This window comes from Ovis aries, chromosome 1, assembly GCF_016772045.2.
Source record: "Ovis aries strain OAR_USU_Benz2616 breed Rambouillet chromosome 1, ARS-UI_Ramb_v3.0, whole genome shotgun sequence".
Taxonomy (NCBI): Eukaryota; Metazoa; Chordata; class Mammalia; order Artiodactyla; family Bovidae; genus Ovis; species Ovis aries.
In genome coordinates this window covers 275,943,482-275,962,123 of record NC_056054.1, presented here as the reverse complement: position 1 = coordinate 275,962,123, position 18,642 = coordinate 275,943,482, and the positions used below count along the sequence as shown (strand labels likewise).

The 18,642-nt window shown below is 41.6% G+C and overlaps 1 long non-coding RNA gene across 1 annotated transcript in view; it reads right to left on the bottom strand.

The window, feature by feature from the left end:
* LOC121817628 (uncharacterized) overlaps positions 1 to 18,297 on the bottom strand; it is a 68,226-nt gene extending 49,929 nt beyond the window's left edge. Inside the window, exon 1 of the long non-coding RNA XR_006057647.2 lies at positions 17,308 to 18,297. This is a non-coding gene — a long non-coding RNA (uncharacterized LOC121817628). The remainder of the gene's footprint in view (positions 1 to 17,307) is intronic.
* Positions 18,298 to 18,642: the final 345 nt, after the last annotated feature.

Sequence of the window (18,642 nt, the reverse complement as noted above, 5' to 3'; positions counted from 1 at the left end):
ACACATACTAATCAAACTAACAAAGACTAAACAAAAAGAAAGAATATTAAAAGCAGCAGGGAAAAGCAACAAAGAACATACAAGGGAAACTCCATACGTTTACCAGCTGATCTTTCAGTGTAAACTCTGTAGGCCACAAGGGAATGGCAGGACATATTTTAAGTAATGAAAGGGGAAAATCTACGACCAAGATTACTCTACCCGACAAGGATCTCATTCAAAATTAAAGCTGACATAAAATGCTTTTCAGACAAACAAAAGTTAAGAGAATTTAGTACCACCAAACCAGCTTTACAACAAATGTTAAAGGGAATTATATAGTCAAGAAATAAAAAAGGAGAAAAAGATTTACAAAATCAACCCCAAACAATTAAGGAAATGGCAATAGGAACATCAGTCAATTCAGTTCAGTCATTCAGGTGTGTCCAACTCTTTGTGACACCATGCCAGGCCTCCCTGTCCATCACCAACTTCTGGAGTTTACCCAGATTCAAGTCCATAGAGGTGGTGATGCCATCCAACCATCTCATCTCCTGTTGTCCCCTTCGACTCCTGCTTCAATCTTTCCCAGCATCAGGGTCTTTTCAAATGAGTCAGCTCTTCTCAACAGGTGGCCAAAATATTGGAGTTTCAGCATCAATATCAGTCTTTCCAATGGACATTCAGGACTTGTCTCCCTTAGGATGGACTTGTTGGACCTGCTTTCAGTCCAAGGGACTCTCAAGAGTCTTCTCCACTCCAAAGTTCAAAAGCATCAATTCTTCGATGCTCAGCTTTCTTCACAGTCCAACTCTCACATCCATACATGACCACTGGAAAAAACATAGCCTTGACTAGATGGACCTTTGTTGGCAAAGTCATGTCTCTGCTTTTGAATATGCTGTCAAGACTGGTCATAACTTTTCTTCCAAGGAGTAAGCGTCTTTTAATCTCATGGCTGCAATCATCATCTGCAGTGATTTTGGAGCCCAGAAAAATAAAGTCTGACACTGTTTCCACTGTTTCCACATTTATTTGCCATGAAGTGATGGGACTGGATGCCATGATCTTAGTTTACTGAATGTTGAGCTTTAAGCAACTTTTTCACTCTCCTCTTTCACTTTCATCAAGAGGCTTTTTAGTTCTTCTTTACTTTCTGCCATAAGGGTGGTGTCATCTGTATATCTGAGGTTATTGATATTTCTCCCAGCAATCTTGATTCAAGCGTGTACTTCATCCATTCCAGCATTTCTCATCGTGTACTCTGCAAGGAGATCCAACCAGTCCATCCTAAAGGAGATCAGTCCTGGGTGTTCATTGGAAGGACTGATGCTGAAGCTGAAACCCAATACTTTGCAAAGAGCTGATGCAAAGAGCTGACTCATTTGAAAAGACCCTGATGCCAGGAAAGATTGAGGGCAGGAGGAGAAGGAGATGACAGCGGATGAGATGGTTGGATGGCATCACTGACTCAATGAACATGGGTTTGGGTAGACTCTGGGAGTTGGAGATAGACAGGGAGGCCTGGCGGCTGTGGTTCATGGGGTCACAAAAAGTCGGACACGACTGAGCGACTGAACTGAACTGAACTCTGCATATAAGTTAAATAAGCAGGGTGACAATATACAGCCTTGATGTACTCCTTTCCCAATTTGGAACCATTCTGCTCTTCCATGTCCAGTTCTAACTGTTGTTTCCTGACCTGCATATAGACTTCTGAAGAGGCAGGTCAGGTGGTCTGTATTTCCATCTCTTTCAGAATTTTCCAAAGTTTATTGTGATCCACACAGTCAAAGGTTTTGGCATAGTCAATAAAGCAGAAATAGATGTTTTTCTGGAACTCTCTTGCTTTTTTGATGATCCAACAGGTGTTGACAATTTGATCTCTGGTTCCTCTGCCTTTTCTAAAACCAGATTGAACATCTGGAAGTTCATGGTTCACGTATTGTTGAAGCTTGACTTGGAGAATTTTGAGCCTTACTTTACTAGCATGTGAGATGAGTGCAACTGTGCAATAGTTTGAGCATTCTTTGGCATTGCCCTTCTTTGGGATTGGAATGAAAACTGACCTTTTCCAGTCCTGTGGCCACTGCTGAGTTTTCCATATTTGCTGGCATCTGGAGTCCAATACTGTCACAACGTCATCTTTTAGGATTTGAAATAGCTCAACTGGAATTCCATCACCTCCACTAGCTTTGTTTGTACTGATGCTTTCTAAGGCCCACCTGACTTCACATTCCAGGATGTCTGGCTCTAGGTGAGTGATCACACCATCATAATTATCTGGGTTGTGAAGATCATTTTTGTACGGTTCTGTGTATTCTTGCCGCCTCTTCTTATTATCTTCTGCTTCTGTTAGGTCCATACCACTTCTGTCCTTTATTGAGTCCATCTTTGCATGGAATGTTCCCTTGGTATCTCTAATTTTTTTGAAGATCTCTAGTCTTTCCCATTCTGTTGTTTCCCTCTATTTCTTTGCACTGATCACTGAGGAAGGCTTTCTTATCTTTCCTTGCTATTCTTTGGAATTCTGCATTCAGATGGATATATCTTTCCTTTTCTCCTTTGCTTTTATCTTCTCTTCTTTTCACAGCTATTTTTAAGGCCTGCTCACTCAGCCGTTTTGACTTTTTGCATTTCTTTTTCTTGGGGATGGTCTTGATCCCTGTCTTCTGGACAAAGTCACAAACCTCAATCCATAGTTCATCAGGCACTCTATCAGATCTAGTCCCTTAAATCTATTTCTCACTTCCACTATATAATTGTAAAGGCTTTGATTTAGGTCATACCTGAATGGTCTAGTGGTTTTCCCTACTTTCTTCAATTTAAGTCTGAATTTTACCATAAGGAGTTCATGATCTGAGCCACAGTCAGCTCCTGGTCTTGTTTTGCTGACTGTATAGAGCTTCTCCATCTTTAAAAATCTCCAAAAAAACACAAAAGCCCAAGGACCAGATGCCTTCACAGGAGAATTCTATCAAACATTTAGAGAGGAGCTAATCCCTATCTTTCTAAAATTCTTTCATAAAATTGCAGAGGAAGGAACACTTCCAAACTCATTCTACGAGGCCACCATCACCCAATCCCAAAACCTGACAAGGAAAACACAAAAAAAAGAAAACTTCAGGCCAGTATCACTGATGAAAATAGATGCAAAAATCCTCAACAAAATCTTAGCAAACAGAATTCAGCAACACATCAAAAAGCTCATACACCCTGATCAAGCTGGATTTATTCAAAGGATGCAAGGATTCTTCAATATACACAAATCAATCAATGTCATATACCATATCAACAATTTGAAAGATAAAACCATATGATAAACTCAGTAGATGCAGAAAAAACTGTTGACAAAATTCAGCACCCATTTATGATTAAAACTCTTCAAAAAATGAGCACAGAAGGAACTTACCTCAACATAGTAAAGGCCATATATGACAAGCCTACAGCAAGCATTATTCTCAACGGTGAAAAATTGAAAACGTCCCCCCTAAGATCAGGAACAAGACAAGGGTGTCCACTTTCACCATTATTCCACATAGTTCTGGAAGTCCTAACTGCAGTAATCAGAGAAGAAAAGGAAATAAAAGAAATCCAGATGGGAAAAGAAGAAGTAAAACTCTCACTGTTTGCAGATGACATGATACTGTACATAGAAAACCCTAAAGATAGTATCAGAAAATTACTAGAGCTAATCAGTGAATTTAACAAAGTCACAGGGTACAATATCAATACACAGAAATGACTTGCATGTCTATATACTAACAATGAAATCTCAGAAAGAGAAATTAAGGAATCAATCCCATTCACCACTGCAACAAAAAGAATTAAACATCTAGGAATAAACTTACCTATGGAGACAAGAGAACTGTACACAGAAAATTATAAGACACTGATGAAAGAAATCAAGGATGACATAAACAGATGGAGAGATATCCCATGTTCCTGGGTAGGAAGAATCAATATTGTGAAAATGACTATACTACCAAATGCAGTCTACAGATTCAGTGTGATCCCTATCAGATTAACAATGGCATTATCCACAAAACTGCTGCTGCTGCTGCTGTGTCCAACTCTGTATGTGACCGACTCTGTGCAGCCCCATAGATGGCAGCCCACCAGGCTCTCTGTCCCTGGGATTCTCCAGGCAAGAATACTGGAGTGGGTTGCCATTTCCTTCTCCAATGCATGAAAGTGAAAAGTGAAAGTGAAGCCACTCAGTCGTGTCTGACTCTTCACAACCCCATGGACTGTAGCCTACCAGGCTCCTCCATCCATGGAATTTTCCAGGCAAGAGTACTGGAGTAGGTTGCCATTTCCTTCTCCTTTCACAGAAATAAAGCAAAAAAAATCACATTCATATGGAAACATAAAAGACCCAGAATAGCCAAAGCAGTCTTGAGAAAGAAAAATGGAGCTGGAGGAATCAACCTTCCTGACTTCAGATTATGCTACAAACTACAGTCGTCAAGAAAGTATGGTACTGGCTCAAAAGAGGAAATATAGACCAATGTGTCCTTATTTTTGACAAAGGAGGCAAGAACATACAATGGGGCAAAGACAGCCTCTTCAATAAATGGTGCTGGGAAAACTGAACAGCTTCATGTAAAAGATCAAAATTAGAACACTTCCTAACATCATACTCAAATAAACTCAAATTGGATTAAAGACCTAAATGTAAGACCAGAAACTATAAAACTCTTAGAGGAAAACAGGCAGAACACTTGATGACGTAAATCAAAGCAAGATCTTCTGTGGTCCACTCCTGGAGTTAGGGAAATAAAAACAAAAGTAAACAAGTGGAACCTGATTAACCTTAAAAGCTTTTGCATAGCAAAGGAAACTACAAGGAAGGTAAAAAGGCAACCCTCAGAATGGGAGAAAATAATAGCAAATGAAACAACTGACAGAGGATTAATTTCCAAAATATGCAAGCAGCTCATACAACTCATACCAGAAAAACAAACAACCCAACCAAAAAGTTGGAAAAAGACCTAAACAGACATTTCTCCAAAGACATACAGATGACAACAAACACATGCAAAGATGCTCAACATCACTCTTTATTTGAGGAATGCAAATCAAAACCACAATGAGATCTCACCTCACACCGGTTGGCATGGCCATCATCAACAAGTCTACAAATAATAAGTGCTGGAGAGGGCGTGGGGGAAAGGGAGTGCTCTTACACTCTCGGTGGGAATGTAAATTGATACAACCACTATGGAAGATGGTATGGAAATTCCTTTTTCTTGGGGATAGTCTTTCTCCCTGTCTCCTGTACAATGTTACGAACCTCCACCTATAGTTCATCAGGCAATCTGTCTATCAGATCTAGTCCCTTAAGTCTATTTCTCACTTCCACTGTATAGTCATAAGGGATTTGATTTAGGTCATACCTGCATGGTCTAGTGGTTTTCCCCACTTTCTTCAATTTCAGTCTGAATTTGGCATAAGGAGTTCATGATCTGAGCCACAGTCCGCTCCCAGTCTTGTTTTTGCTGACTGTATAGAGCTTCTCCATCTTTGGCTGCAAAGGCTATAATCAATCTGATTTCAGTGTTGACCATCTGGTGATGTCCATGTGTAGAGTCTTCTCTTGTGTTGTTGGAAGAGGGTGTTTGCTATGACCAGTGCATTCTCTTGGCAGAACTCTGTTAGCCTTTGCCCTGCTTCATTCTGCATTCCAAGGCCAAATTTGCCTGTTACTCCAGGTGTTTCTTGACTTCCTACTTTTGCATTCCAGTCCCCTATAATGAAAAGGACATCTTTTTTGGATGTTAGTTCTAGAAGGTCTTGTTGGTCTTCATAGAGCCGTTCAACTTCAGCTTCTTCAGCATTACTGGTCGGGGCATAGACTTGGATTCCCGTGATATTGGGGCTTCCCTGGTAGCTCAGATAGTAAAGTGTCTGCCTACAATGCAGGAGACCTGGGTTCAATCCCTGGGTCGGGAAGATCCCCCGGATAAGGAAATGGCAACCCACTTCAGTATTCTTGCCTGGAGAATTTTATGGACCAAGGAACCTGGTAGGCTAGAGTCCATGGAGTCGCAAAGAGTCGGACACGACTGAGTGACTTCACTCACTCACTCACTCACCGTGATATTGAATGGTTTGCCTTGGAAACGAACAGAGATCATTCTGTCATTTTTGAGATTGCATCCAAGTACTGCATTTCGGACTCTTTTGTTGACCATGATGGCTACTCCATTTCTTCTAAGGGATTCCTGCCCGCAGTAGTAGATATAATGGTCATCTGGGTTAAATTCACCCATTCCAGTCCATCTTAGTTCGCTGATTCCTAGAATGTCGATGTTCACTCTTGCCATCTCCTGTTTGACCACTTCCAATTGGCCTTGATTCATGGACCTAACATTCCAGGTTCCTATGCAATATTGCTCTTTACAGCATTGGACCTTGCTTCTATCAGCAGTCACATCCACAACTGGGTGTTGTTTTTGCTTTGGCTCCATCCCTTCATTCTTTCTAGAGTTATTTCTCCACTGATCTCCAGTAGCATATTGGGCACCTACTGACCTGGAGAGTTCCTCTTTCAGTGCCCTATCTTTTTGCCTTTTCATACTGTTCATGGGGTTTTCGAGGCAAGAATACTGAAGTGGTTTGCCATCCCCTTCTCCAGTGGACCACATTCTGTCAGACCTCTCCACCGTGACCTGTCTGTCTTGGGTGGCCCCACACAGCATGTCTTAGTTTCATTGAGTTAGACAAGCTGTGGTCCATGTGATCAGATTGGCTAGTTGTCTGTGATTGTCGTTTCAGTCTGTCTGCCCTCAAGCCCTCTCTCAGGGCCTACCATCTTACTCGGTTATCTCTTCACGGCTGTTCCAGCAAAGTGTAGCCACTGCTCTTTACCTTGGACGTGGGGTAGCTCCTCTCGGCCGCACTCATTCGCCATCACAACCACCACACTCATGCTAAAAAAACTAGGAATAAAATCACCATATGACCCAGCAATCCCACTCCGAGGCATATATCCTGAGGAAACCAAAATTGAAAAAGACACATGTATCCCACTGTTCACTGCAGCACTATTCAGAGTAGCTAGAACATGAAAGCAATCTAGATGTCCACTGGCAGATGAACGGATAGGGAAGTTGTGGTACATATTACTCAGCCATAAAAAGAACACGTTTGAATCAGCTCTAATGAAGTCGATGAACCTAGAACATATGTGAATCTATAGTGAAGTAAGTCAGAAAGAGAAAGATAAATACCGTATTCCAATGCATATGAACGGAATCTAGAAAAATGATACTGAAGAACTTATTTACAGGGCAACAATTTGAGAAACAGACCTAGAGAATAGACTTACGGACACGGAGAGAGGGGAGGAGAGGGTGAGATGTATGGAAAGAGCAACGTGGAAACTTACATTACCATATGTAAATAGATAGCCAATGGGAATTTGCTGTAGGTCTCAGGAAACTCAAACAGGGGCCCTGTGTCAACCTAGAGGGGTGGGTGGGGAGGGAGGTGGGAGGCAGGGTCAAGAGGGAGGGGATATGTGTCTGCCTGTGGCTGATTCATGTTGAGGTTTGACAGCAAAGAGCAAGGTTCTGTAAAGCAATTACCCTTCAAATAAAAAATAAATAAATTGAAGTGAATTTTAATAAAATAAAAAGGAAGCATCACTTACAATTGCAACCAGTATTTAAAGTATCCACCAAAGAACTTCGTATTGTTCACAGTATTGATAAAATAATTGTGCTTTTTTAGTACTGAGAAAATAATCCCAAAGAAGTAGTTTTTAAAAAGTGAAAATTATCCTAGTATTGAGCCCTGGGGAGGGGTGTAGTGGTAAGGTGTGGGTTACTTCCTCAACAAGAATTTGTAAGACGTATAAACGCGACTTTTTTCTGGAGGTCATTTTAAGTATTCATCAAAGTGTCCCTGAGTTATAATCATGCCTAGTGGCCATACGGTGAAAGCAGTGAAAGGGCTTTCAATAGTATATCTCAAAGTGAAAGTGAAAGTGAAGTCGCTCAGTCGTGTCCGACTCTTTGCAACCCCATGGACTGCAGCCTGCCAGGCTCCTCCGTCCGTGGGATTTTCCAGGCAAGAGTACTGGAGTGGGGTGCCATTGCCTTCTCCAGGAGATCTTCCCGACCCAGGGATCGAACCAGGTCTCTTGCATTGCAGGCAGGCGCTTTACCATCTGAGCCACCAGGGAAGACTAGTATATCTCAATATATGGTTATCTATCTACCTACATAGCGTGATACCTATCTATCTATATAGCTTGATTTAAAACCAGATTAAGAGAAGGCACAGATCAGGCCTGTGAGGAATAGCTATTGGTGTTGAGTGATATGTAGAGGCTCTTTATACTATTTTGTCCATCCTTTTCTACTCTTGAGAGTGTTTGAAATTTTCTAAAATAAAAGATTAAGCAAAAATAAATAAAGAAATTTTTTAAAAAAGAATCTCAAACTTATATATATAGATATATGTATCTTAATAAATCAAATGTATTTCTTTATTTGCCTAATGTTTGGCCCCAAGAGTGCTTATGGCACCGTGTATTGGGATACCAAGAGACAGAAACATATCAAGGTGCTATCAACAGGCAACTATACGATAAACTGAGGTAACTCACATAATAGATTACTACACCACACTGAAAACGTGCTAACCTACTGCTCCACACATCAACACGGGTGAATTTCAGATACATAGTTTAGTAGAAAAATCAAATCACATAAAAAATACATAAAATAGATAACATGAGGCCTTTTCTTAAAAAAATCTAAAGACTCTACCCTCGATAAACATCTTCGTAACAGAGCTATTGCAAAAAGGCAAAGGAATGGTAAACCAAAATCAGAACACTGATTGCATTCCTTCCGACGGGGAAGGTGAAGTGTGGATTTAGAACGGGCGAAATGGCATTTACAATATCCCACTCCTGGCAGTGGATGTTTATCTTACCATTATTTTTTTATGCATGGAATAATTTCTAACGTTTTTAAAGAGGAGATTAGTGGCGATAAGGGTACTGACTGACCCACCGTAGAGAGTCCCCATCATGACCCAGAGGGTGGGCCTGGGGAATGTCCAGGGAGACTGTTCTTCCTGCCTAAGCCTTCTATGTACGGATGCTGTTCATGCATCAGATCAGTCTCTGACAGAAAGCTCTCATATCTGTGTTATCTTGTAGGCGGAATGTTTTTCTCTACCATTTCATCTCTAGCTTTGATTGACACCTCATTGTCTCTTTTAAGCCTTTGCCTGGCCACCCCGGACATCTCCAGCAAAAGGATCATTTCCTTTCATGCAAATAGGTTCATTCATTCGCTCGTTCATCCAGCAAATGTGCATTTCCCTCCCACCCAGTGTCACATATTGTGAAGGCCACAAAGCAGTCTTCGTTCTCTTGAGTCTATGGGAATTTTAGCGGAAGTCAGGATGGTTCAAAGGAAAGAACAGAGGAAGGGGAGAAAAGAGGGGAGGAAGAGAGGGAGAGAAGGAAGGCTTCGTGAAAGGCGATGCGTGGATGTGAAGGGTAAGCACTTCACTTCTTTATTCCCAAAGGACATCCCTGCTGATACACTGGCCGCCAAGCAGTCCCTCAGCTTTTGAGACCTTCCTGATCTTCAGAGGACGTGAGAAAAGCATCAAGAAATTAGCACCTGACCCTTGATTCAGGTACTCACTCTGTATGAGTACCTGACACATGTTTCGGATTTGGGTGTTTTTGTTCAGTGCTCTACTCTGTTTCAGCACCACAGTTCAAAAGCATCAATTCTTCGGTGCTCAGCCTTCCTTACAGTCCAACTCTCACATCCATACATGACCACTGGAAAACCATAGCCTTGACTAGACGGACCTTTGTTGGCAAAGTAATGTCTCTGCTTTTGAATGTGCTATCTAGGTTGGTCATAACTTTCCTTCCAAGGAGTAAGCGTCCTTTAATTTCATGGCTGCAAACACCATCTGCAGTGATTTTGGAGCCCCCAAAAATAAAGTCTGACACTGTTTCCATTGTTTTCCCATCTATTTGCCATGAAGTGATGAGACCAGATGCCATGATCTTCGTTTTCTGAATGTTGAGCTTTAAGCCAACTTTTTCACTCTCCTCTTTCACTTTCATCAAGAGGCTTTTTATTTCCTCTTCACTTTCTGCCATAAGGGTGGTGTCATCTGCATATCTGAGGTTATTGATATTTCTCCTGGAAATCTTGATTCCAGCTTGTGCTTCTTCCAGCAAGACTCTTGAGAGTCCCTTGGACTGCAAGGAGATCCAACCAGTCCATTCTAAGAGAGATCAGTCCTGGGTGTTCTTTGGAAGGAGTGATGCTAAAGCTGAAAATCCAGAACTTTGGCCACCTCATGTGAAGAGTTGACTCATTGGAAAAGACTCTGATGCTGAGAGGGATTAGGGGCAGGAGGAGAAGATGGTGACAGAGGATGAGATGGCTGGATGGCATCACAGACTCAATGCACGTGAGTTTGGGTGAACTCCAGGAGTTGGTGATGGACAGGGAGGCCTGGCATGCTGTTATTCATGGGGTCACAAAGAGTCGGACATGACTGAGCAACTGAACTGAACTGAACTGAACTGACTCTGTTTCAAAAGCCTCTTGATGAAAGTGAAAGAGGAGAGTGAAAAAGTTGGCTTAAAGCTCAACATTCAGAAAACGAAGATCATGGCATCTGGTCCCATCACTTCATGGCAAATAGATGGGAAAACAATGGAAACAGTGTCAGACTTTATTTTTGAGGGGCTCCAAAATCACTGCAGATGGTGATTGCAGCCATGAAATTAAAGGACGCTTACTCCTTGGAAGGAGAGTTATGACCAACCTAGATAGCACATTCAAAAGCAGAGACATTACTTTGCCAACAAAGGTCCGTCTAGTCAAGGCTATGGTTTTCCTGTGGTCATGTATGGATGTGAGAGTTGGACTGTGAAGAAAGCTGAGTGCTAAAGAATTGATGCTTTTGAACTGTGGTGTTGGAGAAGACTGTTGAGAGTCCCTTGGACTGCAAGGAGATTCAACCAGTCCATCCTAAATGAGACCAGTCCTGGGTGTTCACTGGAAGGACTGATGCTGAGTCTGAAACTCGAATACTTTGGCCACCTCATGGAAGAGGTGACTCATTGGAAAAAACCCTGATGCTGGGAGGGATTGGGGACAGGAGGAGAAGGGGACGACAGAGGATGAGATGGTTGGATGGCATCACCGACTCGATGCATGTGAGTTTGAGTGAACTCTAGGAGTTGGTGATGGACAGGGAGGCCTGGTGTGCTGCGATTCATGGGGTCGCAAAGAGTCGGACACAACTGAGCGACTGAACGGATGAAACGGAACTCTGTTTCAAGTCTGTTTCTTTAAACTGTCTTGGGCCACAGACTCCTAAGAAAGCCCATGGGCCTCTTCTCAGAATAATGTGTTTAAAATGCATAAAATAAAACTACACATGGTTGCAAAGAAATGAGTTACACAGAAATGCAGTTCTATTCCTGGACCTCCCTGAAAGGAGCACCCAGGATAATAAAATAAAATGGGAAAGCAGAAAAGTCCTACTCCACCAAAGGGAACCAACCAGAGAGGGTACAGTGACTTAACTGAAGACAAACGTATTGAATATTTGCCCTGCCCGACAGAGGAATAAACCAACTCAAGAAAGCTTGATTTAAAAGTGAAGTGGCTGACTGTTTCCTAATAAAGCACTGTAATCAAAAGTACTTCGTGTTGTACTTCAATAGTGCTTCATTTGTCAAATGTTTCCAGAATATCCAATCCACTTCTTAATTTCTCTTTATTTGTTCATCATCTCCGCCACCCACCCCTGCTTTATTCCAGTCTTTGATCTAAGTCTCAGATGATGACAAAGGAGTTGGCTTATCCTGACTCACTGCTCAGGATTCCAGCACCTTCCCATTATAGGAGAGAACACCAAAGGGGGTCTAATGGCAGCAGTCTCTGCCTGAACGGTGACTCGGACATCAGCACCCTCGTAGATTTCCTGATCGCACACCTCATCTTTTGTGGCCATTCACCCACCGGGCTTGATCTGGGGGTGATGCGTTTTTGGCATGCCAAGTCCAACACCCATCACAGCTCAGCCTCTTTACGGAAAATATTCAGCAAACATCTAGATGCATACATGCCATGAAATGTGGTCCCTGAACCAAATCTTCATTGAGAAACTCCCCAAGCACCCATCTAATAAAAGCCAAGGACTTGAGTATCACCAGACCCAGGAGACAGAAACACCCTGCTGCTTTCTCATCCCAGTAACTGTCTTTTCCCCAAGGAGCTCAATCAACTATATCTTCCATAAAACATCTTTTCAGAAAAAAACTGTTATTTTTTGCATTATGGTGTCCTTTCTGATCATTGATATCAGTTTACATAAATGTTAAAATGCATTATCCTTATCCTTCCAAATGAGGACTCAGTAATATTAATAGTCATCCTCTCTCTCTCTCCCCTTCACACACACACACACACACACACACACACACACACACACACACACCCCTTTACCCAGCGTCTTCTCCCCCTTTACATCCAGAGTAGAGGGAAAGGAATAAAAAATTAAAAAATATTAGGTATTGCCTTTCAACATGACTGCTAACACAATAAAGCCACACTGTAAACTGAATCATTGGAGTCTGCTGTTCTTATTGCTCTCTTTGCTGGTATTGCTTCATGGATATTAGAACCCTTAGGGATATTGGAATATGAATAAAGATTTTTTTTTAAATCAGCTAGGTTTTTTTTTTTCTTGGTTCTGTTTCTAAAAATAATGCAGTTTGCAAAAAACAGAAGGTTTGGTTTATAACACAAACAAAATTGTTACATTCTGAATGGGTTGTAAGTACCTGATTCTTTGCCTTTTTACTCATCCCTGCAAAAAAAAAAAAAAAAATCTGCAAATCCATTTGCTAACCAGCTGTACCTCTGTGCGGAACAGATAACAACCTGGAAGAGCCAGGGTTTGCTGTGAATCGGCACTGATAGGCCTGAATCTCATAGCTTTTTTTAAATGCTAATGACAAGAAACATTTCCAAAGCCAAAACGCTCTTGTAGATCCGTCTTCCTCTATTATGACTGATATTTGCTTGTAAGTACATAGAACACTTGTTCCCGGTCCCTTATCTGTGGCGCTGCAGCATGCTGACCTACATACCATTCAGCACAATACGACACACAAGCATCTTCTATATAATTTTTCATTTTCAACTTAAAAACAGTAGAGGCAAAATAGGATTGCTGCAAATCTAACAAAGGGATGGCATTATTTCCAAATAAAAATGTGCGTTTTTCCAAAGAATTTATTTGTCTAGCAGCATGAAGTTCGTACATAGCAATGCTGGGGAGAGGGTGCTAAATTGTGATTAGGAAGGAAGGACTTAGGGAGGGAAACAAAACCCATCTTTTCTGCTCCCTGAGCATAATTAAGCTAACTTCTTTCTCGCCACAATTAGAAGTTCAGCTTTTCTGAACCGTGTTTTTGCAGCGTCACGAAATGTGGCAGAGAGAGTAATGCTGAAATCCATGCAGCAATAATAACAAAGAAAGAAGGGTGGAAAGTGACACGGGAGCTGTGGGAAGGAAGGAAGGCGTCTGTTTTCTCACTTGCCACTGCAGAACACTCCAAACCGAGTCACTTCTCTTTCTGAATTTCTTGCGGCTATGGCTGCCATGTTGGAGGCTCTCCTACCCTTGAAAGGATCCTTGGGTTTCCAACAAAACTGTTAACAGCTGCAGTTGAGGCCTTAAGCTGGTGGCTATCTGATGACCCAACCTCCTTAATGCTCTGCCAGACCACTGTAATTGCAAATACAGGAAAAAGGAGGACTGTATTTCTAAAACAGCACCACAAAAGAGACCAGCAAAGGCGCCACCAAGGTCAAAAGGGCAAAGAGGGTGAAAACCCCTCATTAACTGGGAAGGCAGCAAGAAGTCTCCACGTACACCGCCTTCCCTTGGCCAAGAAGAGGTGGCTTCCGAGTGCACCTGGGTTGAATTTTTAATGATAAGCTGTTTTTGTTTTCCAAGTTTGATGCTTCTAAAACAATTGGAAAATCCCCAAGTACAATAAAAATGGCTTGGGTTTTGGCCCAAGCGACCTCTCTCCTTGCACTTTAGGTAATACGACTCCTAATTATCTTGAGGGGCCAGGAAGAGGAGGGCTGCGGCAAATACTTCTGCCACCGGTTGGATGCTGACAATAGGTTCTGAACACAGTTCACTCTCTGAATCATTGTCTCATGGTTCTCTAAAAGCAGAGCAACCTTTTCCAAAGCAGCGATTTGAATTTGACCGTCTAGAAGTCTCTTTTCCAAAAACCCAAATCAAAGATAAAATACATTTTTCACACTTTTTGCAGTTTTGTAGCTATTCTGCTTCATTGTTTGCACCAGCCAAATTTATCCATCGGCTGCCAGACCCCTGCTTATTTACGAGCAGTGTTAACCCAGCCTTTTACAGTCTCTATGTGATACAGGGAGCAGAGCATTCTGGCTGAGAGTCTGGAGACCCTGGGTTTGCATCCTGGCTCTGCCAGCAATGAGCTGTGTGGCTTTGAGCAAATCACTTGACCTCTCTGAACCTGTATCTCTGGAGTTTGGCCTAGTTAAATGATAAGAGCTCTTCTGGATGTAAAATTCGACAATTGGTTCCCCATATATCCTTTTCATTTGGGACTACTTATCTCACCACTGTTGGCTCGTGTTAACCACTAAATACCACAGAACAAATACCAGAGAACAATTTTCTAAGTGCTTATTTCAGATGATCCTGAGAGCTCTCAGAAAACTGTGTCTTTCTGCACCGCCATAGATATGCTTAAGTGATAACCAGCTCCCACTTCACTGTGCATTGCTAATGACAATGTTATACTCCCACAAGAGCACCATAGGTCTAGCTTATTAATGGTCTATGCTAATGCAATTTCCAGAAAGTATGTTGTTATTAAATTTTCTGAAATTTCAACACAGCAAACCAACATATAACTGCTTGATAAATTACTCTGAATAGATTTCGTAATTTGTGTAAGGGTGGCTCTCATTTATGTAAGATGCCTAAATCCATTTAAAGTTAATTTCTAATTTTCTTATATTTATGTCATTCAGAAATACACTGCTGGTCCAGGAGCAATCTTTCCAAAACCCAAGTGAACTATTAATTTAGTTTGGGTTAAAGCATAAAATGCGAACAGTGTACACCCTCCACAGTTCAGCCACTCCTCACGATTTCTTCCAAACACAGTCTGTGGATTTTTTTTTTTCTCACTTGACTGAGATTTTGTATAGCATCTCTGTTTTTATCTTACATTCAAGGCAAAAGATAGATGGATTTATTAAATGAGAGTTCCTAGAAAATATCAAGTTAGCATAAAAATTTTCATGGACTAAGCAATCTGCCTTTTATATTGCTTTCAATGTTTTAGATGAAAATACAGTCCAAAATTCTAGGTCCCCTTCCTTAAGCTTCTATTTATAAAATACACCCAGATGGAGATTGTCCTTCTTCATTGTCACTGTTGTTTAAAAATAACCACTGTGTTGCTGACTTCTGTCTGAGCTGTGCTAGGCTCTACAGGTAGAACCATTTATATAGTTATAACTGCTGCCCATAAAAGGCAGAGAGATGACAGTAAGATGGATTCACCCACAGATCTGGAGCTATAAGCCACAAATAGAATTCCTATGAGAAGTGTAAAAAGTGTTGAATTTTAAACACTGTTCTCTGGTAACATCTATGCTTTAGGCTTCAGCAAAGAGTTAATTACACACATACACACTCACGTACACTGTCTCTCACACACGCAGGAATGCACACCAACATCGTGATGTATGTCAGTGACTTAAAAATGGCTCAAACACAAAACTGAAATTTCTGCTAGGGGACAATTTCTTATAGAATTGTGGAAGTCCACAAATAAGTTGGAAAGTAAATGAGATGACTGATTTTTACTTTCTTTTAACAAATTCATTTATTTGTTTATTAAGTTACTGGGTTCTTACTATGTGCCAAACAGCATGTTTTGCTAAGTTCAATATAATTCATGAGAGAAATAAAAAGCTCAAAAAAGAAATCACTCTGATTCCTAAAACACTTTCATTGCAAAATTTGCAAACCAAGTAAAATGGCTATGCTATTATATTGTTAATAAAATAGCTTAAATCTAACTTTAAAAAAAAATGAAAGAGGTACTCCTTAGCTGTCTTTTTATGTTACAACTTGAAATATTTCAAAACTTTATCCCAGGTGCCCTTTTGTAGTAAACAGAATATATGATCCATTGCATTTAACTTTGAAAGTAAATTAGGCTAGTAACTCTGGATTAACAATAGGTGATTCAAATCACTGTCAGACTTAATCTTCAGCTGGGTATCTTGCTGCGGTTATTTGTGTTCAGTTGTATCCAACTCTGCAACCTCATGGACTGTAGCCCACCAGGCTCCTCTGTCCATGGAATTTTCCAGGCAAAATACTGGAGTAGGTTGCCATTTCCTACTCCAGGGGAGCTTCCCAACCCAGGGATGAAACCCACATCTCTTATGCCTCCTGCATTGGCAGGCGAGTTTTTTACTACTAGCGCCACCTCGGAAGGCTTGGGTGTGTGCTTTTGAGCACACTGGCAATTAGAGTTACTGGAAAGGTACCTAAGGAGGGCCACGTTCCAAACAAGGCATAGCAGCTAACGCTGCGGACACGACCCCTGAAGGCGCATCTCAGCATCGGTTCAATTCAGCAACCATGGGTCTGGAGATGGCACGCTAGTGACATCAGGAGAGCTTCCCCACTCCTCCCGGGTATTCTGAGAAAGCATCGTTCTACGGTTATCTCAGCCGTAACTAGAGTGATCACACAGCTCATTTGCTCAGGACATCCCAGTTTACTCCTGTTATCCCAACATAATCATTAATAGTTTCCCCAAAAGAATAGTTTCCCCTAGCCCTGGCAAGGGATGATTAATTACACAGGTCCCCAAACATAATACAATCTATGATACACACTCCAAACGCTGCTCCATTAGAACAAACTCCAGTCCTGCCCAGCCCTAGAAATGGGGCAGTCTGCAAAGTTACAGACACGTGCTGGAATTTATCATCCACTTTTCCCATGCAAAGATCCTGTTCTTTAAAGAAACTGGCTAAACAAGCTACCTTGTCTGATTCGTGGGCATGACCTATCGGCATATCGCCTATCAAACCATAACTTTCCTCTACTCACACCCATCAGATTTACTAAACATTCCTGGGATGAACTGAGCTCTATTGGATTCTGCATAAAACCTGACTCTGTTCTGGATTTCTTAAGAATAAAAAAATGTATTGTGCTCACCTTGGTGTCTCCCAGTGCCTTTAGCATGCAGCCTTATTTGTAAGAGCCACTCCATAAACATTTGTTGACATTCTGGAACATTCAGTCAGAACACCTGGATGGTTGGCCAAATTCTCTACTTTCTTTCCAGCTATTTATCGTCATGTAGATCCAGAGAAATCCAGAAAACAGACAGATGCCAGGCCTGAGCACATCCATGGGGGGAAGGGCCCAGGTGCACGTGGATGGAAACAACATGTACACTTAAACCTTTGCTTCCCTCCTCGTAGCTTCTCAATCTATCTTCATGTTCTTTTCTAAGGCAGCTAATTGGCCACGTTCTACAAACCAGATGTTCTAGAGGTAGGAGCCAGGTCTTGCCCAACAAACCCATCAACAAAACCGTTGTTTCCACCTGGATATCCTGGATAAATAAAGTCAAGGGTCAAGAAATAATCTTGCTAAAGAAATAACAGGACTTACTATTCCCTTGTACAGCATCTCTGGAGGTCTTCGGCAGATTAAGGAGGAGATAATGAGAGATTTTAAAGGCATGTTTTGCTCATTTTGACGCTGGAAAAGAATTGGCGTTTATCCACGAGGTATGAAGAGGACTTGCAGTGTCTGAGTCTGCCCTTACAAACTGCGCTGAAGCAGTTTGCCCTCAGTTTTCACATTCCCGAATTTTAATTTGTGATTTCTGAAATCATATCTTTAGCATGCTTGTGACTACTTTTTTCAGATCACTCAAGCAGACTAAATAAATGCAGTGACTGCGCCTAATGGTTTTTATGAACCTACCACATTGGGATGGAATCAAAACCATCATGTAATTTGGCATCATCTGGTAAAAAAAAGAGTTTCTACAACATCCGTCCATCTTTGAAAAACAACAAGAAAGCAAAGTGCATGTCAAGCGGAAAGAAGGGATGTAAAGCACTGGGCCCTGGATACCAGACTCCACCTTCACACAACGTGTTCTTTCGGGAGGTTTGAGCCAGGGTGCTTTCTCCTTTCATCGGCCAACATAAAAGTGGTTTCAGCAAGATGTAGGGAACAAAGAAAGACTTTCATTTACAAAAGCAAGTATAACGGCACAGTATCTGTTAGAAACTTTTCTTTATGCCGCACCTGGCATTATTTTTAACTATCTCTGGAACAGAACTGGCTGTGCCTACTCTGACAAGGAAAGAGTGTGTTTCTGCCTCCAACGCATAAACCTTTGTCATGCACCTTTGAACCCCAAGCTCACATCAGCAAAGTCATCCTGACTGAAGGACTCTGGAGGAGAGCAGGGGGGCTCGCGTGCTTGGTGGAGGCTGGTCTGCCTCCCAGCTTCTCCAGGTAGGAGACTGC